This window comes from Phalaenopsis equestris, unplaced genomic scaffold, assembly GCF_001263595.1.
Source record: "Phalaenopsis equestris unplaced genomic scaffold, ASM126359v1 Scaffold000002, whole genome shotgun sequence".
Lineage (NCBI taxonomy): Eukaryota > Viridiplantae > Streptophyta > Magnoliopsida > Asparagales > Orchidaceae > Phalaenopsis > Phalaenopsis equestris.
This window is the reverse complement of record NW_018164444.1, coordinates 11,093,944-11,109,304: the sequence shown is the minus strand read 5'-3', so window position 1 is coordinate 11,109,304 and position 15,361 is coordinate 11,093,944.

The window sequence follows — 15,361 nt, the reverse complement described above, 5'->3', positions numbered from 1 at the left end:
CGTGCCTAGAAGTTATTAGAAGGATTTAGGCCTATAAATAGAAGGGTTTTGTGATAGAATTTCACCTAGAATTATTTTTAGCCCTAAAGTGGAATAGAAAGAGAGATTTAGAGAAATGTCTTTATGGGAGATGGATTTGAAGAAAAAAGAAGAGGCCATGAGGAAGAAATTCATTAGTCAGAGTGCACAAGAGATGTATAATAGTTTCTTAGTCGTTAGTATCGAAGGAATAACAGAAAAGATCAACAAAATTGAGGCTAACGTGGCTTTCATTAAGGCAAAGGTAATTGAAGTTAATACACATCTAGAACATATTGCATGTCAATTAAAAATACAATTTAGCCATACTATTTATATAGAGGAAGCGGATAAGGCGATGTATCTTAAGCAAAAATGGGTTGAAGAAGATTGTATCAGAGCTCGTCACCACCGTCCATTTTATCAACTCTATATTCCAAATGCCCAAGGAGAGACTAATGAGAGACATGAATTTTTTCCAACAAATGAAGAATGGAATTAAGTTCTACACTAAGATTTGCTTGTTAAGAGTTTTTTTTATGTATTAGTGTTATGTCTTATTTTTAGTGTTTATGTGATTATGTGTTTTATTGTGTAAGTTTGTTTATTGTTTGTATTTAGGAAAATTTTCTCATCCGAGACTCTTTGGAATGAGAATTATGTGTTGAATGTTGTTTGTAATAGTTTGTGAATGAATATAAGTGTTTGTTTGTGAAAATTTTGTGTTACTTTAGCCTCGAATTGAATTAATTATATTGGGGAAATTTGAGAGAGAGGAGAGTTAAAGGAGAGGAAAGTAGTCATGTAAGTTTTATAACCATTTAGGGGTGGTTTACTTAGGAAAATAGTGCATTTTACTTAAATTTGAAGACTTTGAAAATAATGCACTCACGCCTAAGCGCCACATATCGCGCTTAAGCGCGAGCTAACCCAAGAGGCAGGCGCCTAAGTTCCATATACCCGCGCTGAAGTGCCGGTTCACAAAAACTGGTTCGCGAACGGTTAAAAGTGAAAATTAACCTCAAAAAACACAATTCTTGCTCCGGCCATTATCTTCTTCCTTTCGAGTTCGCAGTTTTGAGTTTAGGGCAAACCTTTTCGTGGAGGTTTCTTGGTGGATTTGAGCCAAATTAACTAGATTTGGATTTCTTGAGGTAAGATCATCACTTCTATGTAAAAATTTTGAATTTTCACCATGTATTTTGAGCACATTGTATTTTGGGCTCATTGGGGAGGGACCCGAAACTTACTATTCATGGTGAAAAAATTGAGAAAATCTATAAAAATTACATAGAAAGTGTACTTTAGCCTTAATAGGAGTTAAGTTTAGTAGATTAAACTTAATCTTCGAAATTATTGTGGAATTTGGTGAAATTTGTAGAATGGCCTCAAGAATGAAGAGGAGTAAGGGAAATACCTACTTTGATTCGTGCAAGTTTGTTAGTTCGAAAGCTTAGGATAGATATAGTGACGCTCTACAGTCACGAAAATTGATTCCTGAGAGGTGTTTTAAAAATCTAGGTGGATCTGTGGAGGATTTGATCGTTCACCGACAATGGAAACGATTCTGTTGTTTTTCTGCTGTGGTCTGTGGCTATTATTTTAGTAGTACGAGAGTTCTGTGCAAACCTCCCTGAAGCGGAAGAGGATTGAGTCATGGTCAGATACAAATTGATACCTTTTTCACCAGAGGTAATCAAAATGTTCTACCAATTACTTCCTGATACTCTGTGTTTTTTATTCAAACTATAGTCTTACTGAGACGGAACTGGACGAGATTATATCAGTTTTGACTTTTGGAAGGGGACTTTGGAAAATTACAAATGAGAGGACTTCAAAGTTAAGTGCACCATCGAAGGCGTGGCATTACTTTGTTTCAACTCGTATGCTACCGACGAATCATCTTAGTGAAGTTACGATGGAGAGAGCAACGTTGAATTATTGTATTCAACAGTGCAAGCTTATCAACATTAGGGCTTTGATTTATCAGACTATCCTTAGTTCTGCCACTGTTGCTACTACTGCAAGTTTGGGATTTACTTCCTTGATCTTTTCTCTGTGTGAGCAAGCTGGTGTAAGATATGATAGCTAGGAAGAAGTGCTACTGCCTCTAAAATCGATTACAAGTGTGAATGTGAAATCATATTCTGAATACTCTATTTTTGGTTGGAGAGGAGGATTTTTGAGAAGTTATGGAATGTCGACGTCTGCTGCATCCACCTCCGCTGCTTATACATCGAAACCATCTACCTCGAGAGCATCTAATTCTAGAAACAAGTCTACTGAAACTCAAAATCAATTATTGCAGAGGATGATGGATAATATTAATTTTACCGCAGATAAGATCCAAAATCTAGAGCATTTTGTAGATCATATTGATGGATATGTCAGAAGACGTAGTGATTATGAGGAGAAATTTCACTCATCTTTTGAGAGCCTCATTAGGGGAAACCAAGGAGTGGAATTCCCTTCATACTCAAAAAATCCTCATTATGATGCTGCAACATTTTGGGATAGCGGTGACACTAATGATGATGATGAGGAGAAGGACTAAGGTTGTTTTATGTTTGTAATATGTGATATATTTTATGGTGTGAACTTGATACATTTGAGTTTGTGTACTTGTTGGACTATGTCATGTGTTAGATTTTTTGTTTAATTGTTATTGTAATGTTTGTGTTTTGTTAGTATTGTATTTTAAATTCCATGGTAGTAATTGTGTTGTGTTATGCAATGTGTTTTTGTTAGTTAGGAATGAACTTATTTCTATGTCTTATGAATGTTGAAAATCTTGCTAACTTTAATTTCAGATATTTGCTACCCTGTATTTTCTTTTATCTTGTTAGTGTGTTTGTTTTTTTTATTGTTGAGATTGTGAAGTCAAAGTTAGTGTGTTTGTTTGCTTTTATGTCTGTACCCACTACTTAGAAGTCTAATGAATATCTATATGTTAAAAAGTAAGAAATTTGATCAAAAATTAATTTTACTCTTGTTTCTAGTTTTGTACTTATACAATTAGGGTATAAAAATTCCTGTAAGCATGTTATTTCAATTTTTATTCCCGCTTATATATATCTACTGCTGAACTGTTTAATCTTGTTAAAAATATAAATTTGGGGGGGATGAAAAATATTTTCAAAACTTAAATTTTATTTGTTCTCAAATGAGCTACAAGTGAATTTGATTTGAAAAGAAAAATGATCATGTATATGAACTTATATTAGGGAACTATAATTTTGATTTATAGAAATGAGTAAGAAAATTTAGTTAAAATTTTATAAGTGACGTAGAAAAATTTAAAGTTAAAAGTTCTTAAATGTAGAAATGATAAATATTGTGTAACTATTTTTGGTAGGAGATATTGTATTTTTGAAAAATGTGTAAGGATTAGACTTATTTTTGAAACTTAAATTTCTTTTATTAAAAATAATTTTCATAAGCTATTATTATAATTTTAAGTAAAAGAAAAATATCAACTCTTTGCTTTAGGAAAGGAGAGTGGAATTCAAAACCATTAAATATCTATCTAGATATAGTAATCATTGCCTAATAAAAAAAAAGAAGAAAGAAAAAAAAAAAGAAAAAGAAAAGAAAAGAAAAGAAAAGTTGAAAAAGGGAGGAGAAGCTTGAGGATTAGTGTCTAATAAAAAATTGGTTCCACATCTGATCTTTTTAAAGTATAAGACTTAATAAACTCTTAAGCTTAAGGATATAATATAGTAAGTAAAATTATACTTAATAAAAATTTTTAAGTGAAGGTAAAAAAATGCCTAAGTTCTATATTTAGAAAATCTACAAGTATTTTTGAATTAGATAAGAACTCATGTTTTTTTGTACTTCTTCACTTTAAGGGTTTCTAAACTTTAAGTTGGTCTGATTCACTAGTATTTTTTCTAAATTAGACTTTTATATTTCTAAAACAAAATTTTAGAAACTCCTAAACAAACTCATATACATAATCATACTTATTTGGTTTTTAAAGATTGAATTGTCACTTGAGGACAAGTAACATTTTAAGTTTGGGGGATTTTGATACACCTAAAATATATAGTGTTTTCAGACACATTTTTATACCTATTTTTGAGATATTGTGCTTTAATTGAATGTATTTATGTTTTTTTTCTTTCAGGTATAAGTAAAAATATGAAAAATGCTAAAAGGAGTGAAAAAGGATCAAAATTGGAGCAAAAATGCAAAAATGGTGAAAAAGTATTTTGGCGCCTAAGTGTCAGAATCGGCGCTCAAGTGCCGATAAAATAGAGAAGGTCTCGCCTAAGCGTCAGAGGCCCCGCGCTTAAGCGCCAGTGACAGTTACTTGACGGGTTAATTTATTTTGACGAATTTCAAAAGGACATTTGAGGCACCTATTGGCTAAAATGGGCGGTTATAACCACCAAGGATGAAAATATAATTAATGGACTTGTGACACATTTTGAAGAGATACCAATGCACCTCTTAGAAAATTATAAAAGAAGGAAGTTGAGACTTTTAGAGGGTCTTGGAGAATTCTGAAAAGTTCTTGAAGATGTTCATGAAGAAGCTTTTGGAGAAAATTTCAGGCACCATAAATTTATTTTTTCCTTTTGTTTTTAGTTTTATTATGAGAGTTAAGAGTGTTGTAAGAGAGAAGAAACTCAAAGGAACTTCAAGAGTTTGGTGGAGGATTTGAGATAAGTTTTTATCTTTGTTTGAAACTATGTTTGGTTTTAATAAAGACTTGTTGGTTTAACAATGATTTCTACTTTTAAACTAAAGTGTGATTTTGTTTTTTCCGTGGATTCTGAGTAGTTTTCTTTATCTTTCTCCTTAAAATGATAAACAATTAAAGTGTTGGATGGAAGTTGTGGAGAGTATTAATCTTTAATGTTGGAAGAAGTTGTGATGATTTAATTCCATACACTTCATTTACTTCTTGATTTGACCCATCTAGATGTTAAAATTTATTGTGAGAACATGTAAGAACCGAGATGGTATTGTTTCAGTCAACATTTAGAAAGAATCACATAAGATTGTCTGAACGAGAATGTAGTTCATATGATTGAGTGCAAATAAATAGGGAAAAAAAATTTGAAGGGTGTAGAGTTAGAGGACTTTAGAGTGACAGGCTAAAGCCCACAACTTGGTTTATTGTTTTAGGTTTTGATACAAGATGTTAGCCTCCAGGTGGAGGGAACCGAGGGAACTCTAGAGTGAGAGCTAGTATCTTCCCTGTCTAACCGGTCTTCAGAACTATTCAAACTTTAAATTAGCCAATGTTCTTTATTGCATCTCTAGTAAGGATAAAGAATAATATTGCTCATATTTGACACAACACAATTTAAATACTTTCACAACAGAATTCCTATGCTTATTACTGATTCATAATAAGGAGAAAGATATTTCATATTCAATGTTTTTCTTTTACATAAACTCAAGTTATCTTTAATAAGTTTTTATTTCATTTTCAAACAATAGAAAGACCAAAAAGAGTTTAAATTTTATTTATGTGATATGAACTATAGTTTAATTATTTGTCTTTTTAAAGTAGAAAGTTTGTTACTTTAATTATCACATATTATGAGCAATCCCTGTGGGTTCGATATTTGGAGTTTAATCAAAAAGTCCTATATTACCTGATAACGCGTATACTTGCGTAGTATCCCAATATATATTAAGTTAAAAAGTTAAATTCTTATTTTCTCCAGGATCAAGTTTTTGGTACTGTTGCAAAGAACTCATAATGATTTTTAAAGGATTAGAGTGCAATTTGAGGACAAGTAACATTTTAAGTTTGGGGGATTTTGATATACCTAAAATATATAGTTTTTATATATACATTTTTATACCTATTTTTGATACATTGCACTTTAATGAAAGATATTTGTCTGTTTTTCTTTTAGGTACAATCAAACGGATAAAAATGGTGAAAGGAATGAAAAATGATCAAATTTGGAGAAAAAAATGAAGGTGTGAAATTGAACTGAGGCGCCTAACAGCTCAAGACTGACACTTACGTGCCAGTGAAACAGAGAGCCGAGCCTAAAAGCCCAGTACCCCGCGCTTAAGCGCTAAAAGTAGTTACTTGATGATTCAATAAATTTGGACAAATTTTTGAAGAGGTGTTTGAAACAACCTTTGGTGAAAACATGAGAAATAGTTAATGGACACGAAAATTCATTCAATTGGATTTTGAAAGGAGGTAACTTCTAGAAGACTCGTTGAATGTGGACACATTTTGAATAGACACCAAGGCACCTTTTGGATAATTATAAAATAAGACTTTGATTGAAGAGGAAGGGAGCGACGAGTAATCATTTATCGAGCCAACCCCTTTCAGTCACCATATGCTGCCGTCGCCGCCCATAGCCGCTGTTGCCACTTTTTTTATTTTAAGTTGTAGTTTGTATTATAAGTAAAGGAAGAGATTCAAAGGAACTTCAAGACTTTGGTAGAGAGGATTTGAGATAAGCTTTTATCTTTGTGACTACATTTAATTTTAATCTAGACTTCTTTATTTGCATGATTTCTACTTTCGAACTTAAGTGTGGTTGAGTTTTCTCCATGAATTTTGAGTAGTTTTCTTTATCTTTTTCCTTAAAATGATAAGTGATTAAGTATTAGATGGAAGTTGTGTGAAGTACTAGTCTTTAATGTTGGAAGAAGTTGTGATGATTTTAAACCTTATACTTCATTTACTCTTGATTTGGCCAATTAAGATGTTAATACCTGTTGTGAGAACATGTAAGATCTATAATGATATTGTCTAAGTCAATAAATGGTAAGAATTACATGAGATTATATGGATGAGAATGTAATTCATATGATTGAGTGAGAATAAATAGGAAAATAAACTTTGAAAGGGGTAGAATTAGAGGGCTTTAGAGTGACAAGCTAAAGCCCTCAATTTGATTTATAGTTTTAGGTTTTAATACGAGATGTTAGCCCCCAAGTGGAGGGAGAAGAGGGAACTCTAGAGTGAGAGCTAGCACTTCCTTACCTAACCCGTCTTCAAGACTATTCAAACTATAAATTAGCCAATGTTATTTATAGCATCTCTAGTAAGGGTAAAGAATATTTTTGCTCCTATTTGGCACAACACAATTTGAATACTTCCACAACAGAATTTTTATACTTGTTACTGATTCATGATAAGGAAAAAGATATTTTATTTATATTGCCTTCATCTTACAAATATCTAGTTAAGCTTAGTTAGTTGTTTACTTTATTTTCAATTATCAAAAATTACAAAAAGAATCGAACTTTCATCCTATTAAAACATCTAAAGTTTAAGAAAATTTTGCTAAGCAAAATTTGTTGTCTAATTTCTTTTGTTTTGTAGTTGCATATTGTAGTTTTCCCTGTGGGTTCAAAATTTGGGGCTTAATAAAAAAATCCTATATTACTAGATAACGAGACGCATATTTGCGTAGTATCCCATATTTAAATATAATAATTATATTTTTATTTGCTTAGAAGTTAAGTTTGTGCCTAGCTGTTGTTGTTGATCAAAATTTTGGCATCGTTGCAAAGTAAGAATATAAGTAAGGAAAAATTAAGAATTTAATCACATACATCGCATTAACATATAAAAAGAGTCAGGATCAGTTGGAATCCCAATTTCTTACGATTTTGGCACTCCCAACTTCCTTTGGAATGGTTGTTGAGTTCAAACTCTAGGAACATGAAAAGATTTGTAGCTAGTCCATTCCGTGAGTTTGTCGACATTCATAGGACAAAAAAAAGCTTCGTAGCTAGTATGCCTTACAAACAGTAGAAAGTTTCCCCTACGAGAAATCGGAGGGGAAAGTTGATGTGGTGATTTTATTATGTGTTATAAATGTTTTTCAGCACCACAACACACAAGACAACTATACTAAAAAATGCAAATTAACCACAAAAAAATTTACTTAGTACAATAAATTTTCTCTTTTAAAATATCTAAAACTGTCACTCCTAGTGAATTAAGGTGTACTTTCAATTTTAAGTCGTCACTGGTTTGCAAATGTAAGTATATGTATCGCTCAAGTAATAAAGGGCTCTAATGGAGTCCTAAGTATCGATCCCATAGGGAGGTGAAAATTTGTTTGAAAAATTACGCAAAAGAACAATATTTAAACTATAGAAAATTTAAGAAAGAAAATAGGTCGAAGTTTGTGAAATGCCACTAAAGAAACTAAGTTTTCTAAGCTAATCTCTAAACTTCAAAGCTAAATTTACTAAAAACTAAACTAGGTTTTGTGATGAAGAGCTCAAATTTAAGAAAGCATCATTCTCCTTATAACGAGATTATAGTTAGTGGATCATCAAATTGAAGAAAATTTGTGTTGTGCCAAATATGAGCAATTATATTCTTTCTCCTTTTTACAGGTGATAAAGAATATTGGCTAATCTGGTTTTTAGTCTCTAAATCCGCGGTTAGCCTGAGAAGATACTAGATATCACTCCAGAGTTCCCATGTTCCCCTCGCCTGAGGGCTAACATATCGCTTTAGTTTCCATATGCGTGGACTAAATTGCGATTTTAATCTATTACCCTAAAATCTCCAATTCTACGCCAATCAATGAATATTTTCCTATTTATGTGCACTCAACTCCATGCACAACATTCTCATCCATGAAATTGAATGCGACTTTTACTTTTTTGTGGAAAACATAGCCCTTTCAAATTGTATGTTTCACAACAAATTTTAACAATTCAATTAGTCAGATCGAAAAGTAAATGAAGTTCAAAGTTTGAATCCTCACAAATGTTAAATTAAAATATTGCACAACTTGATTCTTCACATAATCATTTCTCTTTGTGGGGAGAAGGACAAATAAACCTACTCAGAATTCATGAGGAAGATACAACAAAACTTGGATTATATATATATAAATAAGTTTACAAAATAAGAAAAAAAAGTACAACTACTTAACTCGATCTCTTCCCCATGTAAATCCCTTCAAGTTCCTTTGAATCTTTTTCTCTATTTACAATAACAATCAAATCTCTCTTGAAAATGTAAGGAAGAAGAAATCTCTCACTTTCCCTCTCTTCTTACAACTCTTAAAGACACTTGCACACTCTCCACCAACTTAGAACTCACTGAGACTCATAGAGACTCACGCCAACCCCCTTATTTTGACATAAAAAAACACTATTTTATAATATAGGGACGAATTTCCCAAGAGTCTCCATAGACACCTCTTTAAAATTCGTCCAAATTCAATGCATTTGTGAAAATAACCGCCTCTAACGCCAAGACGCCATTTTTCTCTGTAATCGGGCGCTTAGGCGCCAATTCTGGTGCCTAGGCACCAGTTTGATTTTTGGAGAACACTACTTTTGACTCCAAATTTTGTACTTTTTGCATCCTTTAAGCTCCAAATGCCTAGACTTAGTATACCTGCAAGAAAACTAGACTTAGTATACCTGCAAGCCTGCAAGAAAACATGAAAAATACATTTCTTTAAAGTGCAATATTACAAAAAATATTCATATGAAAAATTGAATATATTTTTGGTGTATCAAAAGCCCTTCACATTGCCATGCCAAAGTCGGAGGCAGCAATGCCTCAAATCCAAGGGTGTCAACCCTATGTTCCCTACGTGACGCCGTTAGGTTGAGTTCGACGCACCATCGAGTGTTTAGGTTTCAGTTCTTGTGCATGGTCTATCTTGTTGCATTTTTTCATGTGGTCATTTGCTGCATATCATATGTGTGAGTGTGTGAGCACCTCAGGTTGATCAGCTGCCTTAGACCGATCCCTGATCCTCCTTTGGGTTCGATCGATCATCCCCTGGCGATCACCCTAACTTTTGGGTTTGATTGACTACTACTCGTAGATCACCCACTTTGGGTTCGATCGCTATTCCGAGCTGATCACCCATCCTTTTGGGTCGGATTGGTTACCCGAAACTGATCCACCCACTTTTTTGGTCCGATCAGCCACCACGGTCCAGTCAATCGAACACTTGCATGTTTGCATGCTTTTGCATCACGTTGTATGTTGTATGTTTTCCAGTTTGCATGTTGCTTCATATCATATGTGCATTTGTTTGCATAATCATTATCACCTGCTTGAGACGCACTTTTGTCACTGCCTCCTTGGCATACCCTTTTTTCAGGCCGCTGTTGTCAATGCATGCCTACCTCCGGGTCCCTGCCTCCTTAACATACCCATCTCTTGGGCCGGTACCTTCATGACATACCCACTATTTCTAAGTCACTATATTCACGACATACTCGCCCTCGCCACTTCGATGCACTTGTCATATGTCTGTTGCATATTTTGCATGTTTGCATGAGTGCTCAATGAGTATCTCTCAGGTAAGGTGTGAATACTCTTTATAGTATCCTTTTACTCGATAAAAACTCACGTGTAGCCAGTGTCTGCTAGTTGCATGACACCCTAGGTCCCCGGGTAGGTGTAATTCTTCTTTATATGTAGTCTGTTTTACCGGTATATCTTGTTTGTGTGTGTCATGTTGCATGTAACATCCTTGCCTTCATTTGCATGATGTGTGTTTGCCCTTTTGGGCACGCGTTGTGACTGCCCCATACTTCGGTCAAACAATCACAATGTGGCTTCTTGCATGACTGTTTTCTTGCCCATTCTCCTCAATTTTGTTTTGCTCGTTAGGAGAGTGACCCCGTGTCGGTCACGATGCCTTAACGAACATTACTTGCTGGGTTGATCCTAGTGAGCAATGCTAGTTAAGTCATCGGGATCGACACGAGTATGAATGTGCTAAGGATCCAAGGGTTCTAACGTTTGTCATATGCGTTACGGACCCACATTTTAGGTCCGCTATTTTAAAAGCATAAAATTGATATATATTTTTTCTGCTTAGTATTATATATTCTAGTTTTAAAATTATATAAGTTAGGCCATATGTGAGGCCACCTCTTTTAAATGTTTCTTTATGACGTGCCTTAGATCCCTTGGATCCTTAGAGCGGAGTTGATGTGGCGACCCCATCAAGGTCATATGGTACCCAAAGACTTACCCCGTGCACTTAGGTACTATGTTAGGACACCTTCCGTTAGATGGTGTGTTAGGCTAGGATTTAGGGTGCTAGGTAGTCTTTTTGATGTTGTGTTATTATTCTTTGCTGGATTGGTTGCCCTAGTTAGACATCTTTCTTGCTTTGTGCTTTTTTTGTGATTGTTTGTTGCATATGTATGGTATTTTGTTTGGGCATTCTTCTGCAGAGAGCTGTGTATATTTATATGCACACACATAGGTACCTCTATGGGGGAGCATTTGAAGATTTCTAAACATTTTGCTTGTAGGTGCTATTCAGCTCCCCCACTTATAAGGCACGACTTGTTATAGACACTACATGTGGGTTTTTCCTCTAACATTTATTTTCATGCAAGATTAAGTCTTTTCTTCTCCTATGTACTTTTAGAGTCTATGAGAGTTTTGTAGCAAAAATAAGATACGGGCACGGGTTCCACGGTGTTTGGCGCGAGAACCACGTGGAGGGGACTAGGAGCAGATGCTCTTGCCCCATATCTTAATTTTGTATTTTTATTTTGATCAATAAAATTAGAACGAGACATGTATATGTGGATTCCAACCATCTTTTTCTTTTCTGGGATATGTTGACGACCCAGAGACACCGACCTTTCTTATTATGATTTGGCTAAGTTTTCTGCTTCATTGCATGCCTGTATGCTTTCATGTCTACATGTTTTTCCTTGTTTCTTTCTATGATCTGGGATTTCACGATGCAATATAGGTTCTTTATGATTTAAAATTCTAAAGTTTTCTACATAAAAATTCTAATAAAACATTCAAGAAAAATGAATTTTTAGGATTAAAATATTCAAGATTTTAAAAATTACGATTTTACTTTCCTGCATGGCCTTCGACCCAAATTTTAAATGAACTGCATTGCATGGCTATAACCCAAGTCATTATTAGGGCCTCTACAACTCTTAAGGACCGCTCTAGATAACTACATTTGTATTGCATGTCCCAAGGAGAAGCCCTCGTGCTTCTCCAACCCGAGTGGCCTAGCATAGCTTTTTCTATATAGATGGTTGTCTAGTGCGTCTAGAGTGTTAGAAGGCTCCCTGGCCCACACAGGGTGTAATTCCTTTTGTTTGGAGTGTTTCCAGTTTTGTAGTTGAACCTCCCTCTCTCTTTCTTTCTTGAGACATCCTTGCCACTTTGACAGGTATAAGTCCCACCTCTTGGAGCTCCAGCCTATAGTCATAGGATAGAGTTTCCTTTCTTTGACCTTAGGGCTACCGAGGTCCCCATGGACAACGCATTTCACGGATTGCCGACTGAGGATTTCAGGACGTGTTGGGTCAGCTACCTTCACTAGCAGGTAGACTTGGGATCCTAGTAGTTGTGTATGACGGGTTCATGGTACCACAACTTAGCTACCTCTGCCTTCTAGGATTACTCCACCTTTCTTTTGTTGAGCTCCTTTGAGCCCTATCGCTCCTTGACTTTGTTGATATCACCTTGATGATCCGATACTGATGAGGTGCCGTACGTTTGGGATACGATGATTTATCCTCTGCTCGTATGGTCTGGACATGCTTTGAAGTATTGAGATATCCCCATCAAGATGATTTATGTTATTTTGTGGGCTTCGTATGTAAATGAGTTGCTACCCATTCAAAATGTGAGAGGATTGATCTCTGTCTGATGGCTTAGCATGAGCTTTAAAGCATCGAGACTTTCCCACACGGATTAATTTTCCTTTGATTGCCTATACGCCAGGTCTATGATAATATAAAGTAAAACTCCTTTTATCAGAAGTATTATTGGGTATCCCCCAAGATGTAATTAACCAGAGGAATTTGTTCCTCTGAGAGTGCTCTTGACCCCAGCACAGTTACATACACCTGACTCTCTGGTTATGAGTATTCTATTGAGATACCTCTTTTGTGGATGTTGGTTCAAGGTGTCTTCGTTCGATCTTATTTGGGCGGATATTCTTGACTTAACCTTGCAAGGTCTATTGCACGTAGACTCTCCTTATTTTTCTTTTCTCTTATTTGTGACTTTGTTGTATGTCTCTTTTTATTCGGTTCATCTCCTCTTCAAATCACTGATTTGATTTGAGGGGGAGAGATTTATTCAAATAAGGAAAGTATACGACTATCGACAAGCTGACAATTTTTTCTAAAATAAAAAAAGAAAAATGAATGGAAACAGACGGTCTTCAAATAGGATATGATCGTTGTTTTATGATGAATAAAAAAATTTGGGTAAGTCGTCAATCTTCATTAGTTTGTAGTTATCGACGACTATAATCATCGAATGTAGTCATTGCATCAGCGTTGGTTGGTCGTCGACAATAACCGACAAGTTAGGGTCTGTTTGGCGCAACTGCAGCTTCTGAACTTTTCAACTACAGCTGCGCTGCCCCAGGAAGCAGCTGTGGGGAAGTAGCTACGGGGAAACTGGCTGTATGTTTGGTGCAGCTGCATGGAAAATGTTGTGAGCGAGCTGTTTCATGTAAAAATGATCAAACTGTCGCTGTTTGTTAAAACTGTTTTTAATTCTTGATTTATTTGTATAAATATGTGTAATATACATAAAATTTATAAAAATATTATTTCTTATTAATTAAATGAAATAAATTGTTTTTAATATTCATTTTTATAGATAATTTCTAAAAAATATTTTGTAATTTTGAAAACATATAGGTTTAAAATTTATCTCTATCTATATATCAATGTATACAAATATTAATTCATCTATACATATTAAAATTTACAAATATATATATTTTAGAAGCATAAAATGTAAAATATATAAAAGCATCTCAGCCATATGAAGTCGTGTTTTCATACATAAAGACGTAGGAACTTCTACAGTTTCGTACATCCAAAATAGCTAGGAGAAGCAGAATGAAAAAAAAATTGTAAAACTATGACCACGACGAGTAGTATAATGGTAATGTTACTTCTAACAATGGCACGCTGTAGCTCCCGTGTCTGTCCTTCGTCATCTGAAACTCGCACATCGCTACCAACATCATCCTCAGCATCAGAGAAACTGTCCGCCCTTCGAAAAAAACTGCATTGATCGGCAATGCTTCGGGGGCATGTATAAAACTTCCTACCATAGCTGTGTGCCTGCTGTGAGGTCAAAAGTGGGGTTTGCAGGCCACAATGACAAATCACTCGTTGGGAGGTAGAGGACATCCTAGAACTCATATTATCCTGAAAAGCAATGCAGCATAAAACATAATTACTAACATATTAGGTAATCAAAAAAGGGCTGCCATTTCATTCGCACCCTCCCCATCTTTCGTGCAAATTGAGACATTGTCGTTCTCCTCCGTTGATAGAGATTATCCAATGCGGTATTCAAAAGCTTCGACTGACACTTCCTTTTCATTGACCTCGACACGCTCGAAATCAACATCAGCTCGAGTTGGATGCCGCCTAATATAGTTATTAAGGGTCATAGTGGCTAACACTATATGCATCTATTTCAGAAACGGATAAGGTGGCATATCTCGAAGTATGACCCATTTTTTCTTCCAAACTCCAAAAGTCCTCTCAATTACGTCTCACAAGGATGAATGTCTTTTATTAAAAACCTCTTTTCTATTTCTTGTACGATTGCTGGCTCTATGAAAATCTAGAATATGATACCTTGTGTCAGGATAGGGTTTAAGGTATCCCCTCTGCATTGGGTAGCCAACATCCACCAAATAGTACTTCCATGAAAACTTATAAACTTTAGGTGGCATACAAAACAAAAATCTATTTGTATTAGTAAGGAACTAACCATGCAGTGGGTGAGGAAAATTGTACTCTGGATTTCTCGTTGCAATTTTAAAAATTATACTATCATGTGCGCTGCCCTCCCATCTAGCCATTGCAAATGTAAAACACATGTTGGAATCACATACTACTATGATATTTTGAGTTGTGCTTCCGGAACGGCCGATAAATGCAACTTTCTCGTTATCTAGGACCCTAGCATGACCGTGCGTTCCATCGATTGCGCCGATGCAACCCTTTACGAATAAGTGAAATCATTTCAATATACAACCCAGTAATATTTATTTAAAGTATGAATGTCTACCTTGAAATGTGGCATGTATCGGGCATCGTTGCGAATCTCTACTGACGTTCTTGCAAATGTTGGATCTGTGGGTTTTATTATGGCTTGTGCTAGACTGACATAAGAACTCAAACCAACTGAGAAATATCTGCTTATTGTTTCAGATGAGTGTTGAAAGTGTTCCATGGCTCCCCGGATTGACTCGTTCTGTGATAAAATATAAAGTGTTATGCCCAATACTTCACGGTCTGTTGTCCTAGAAGATCCGTGAAGTCCATGAGATGTTTTTAGATCTAATAATAGATCACTGAAAACACCTTGGGACATGCGGAACGA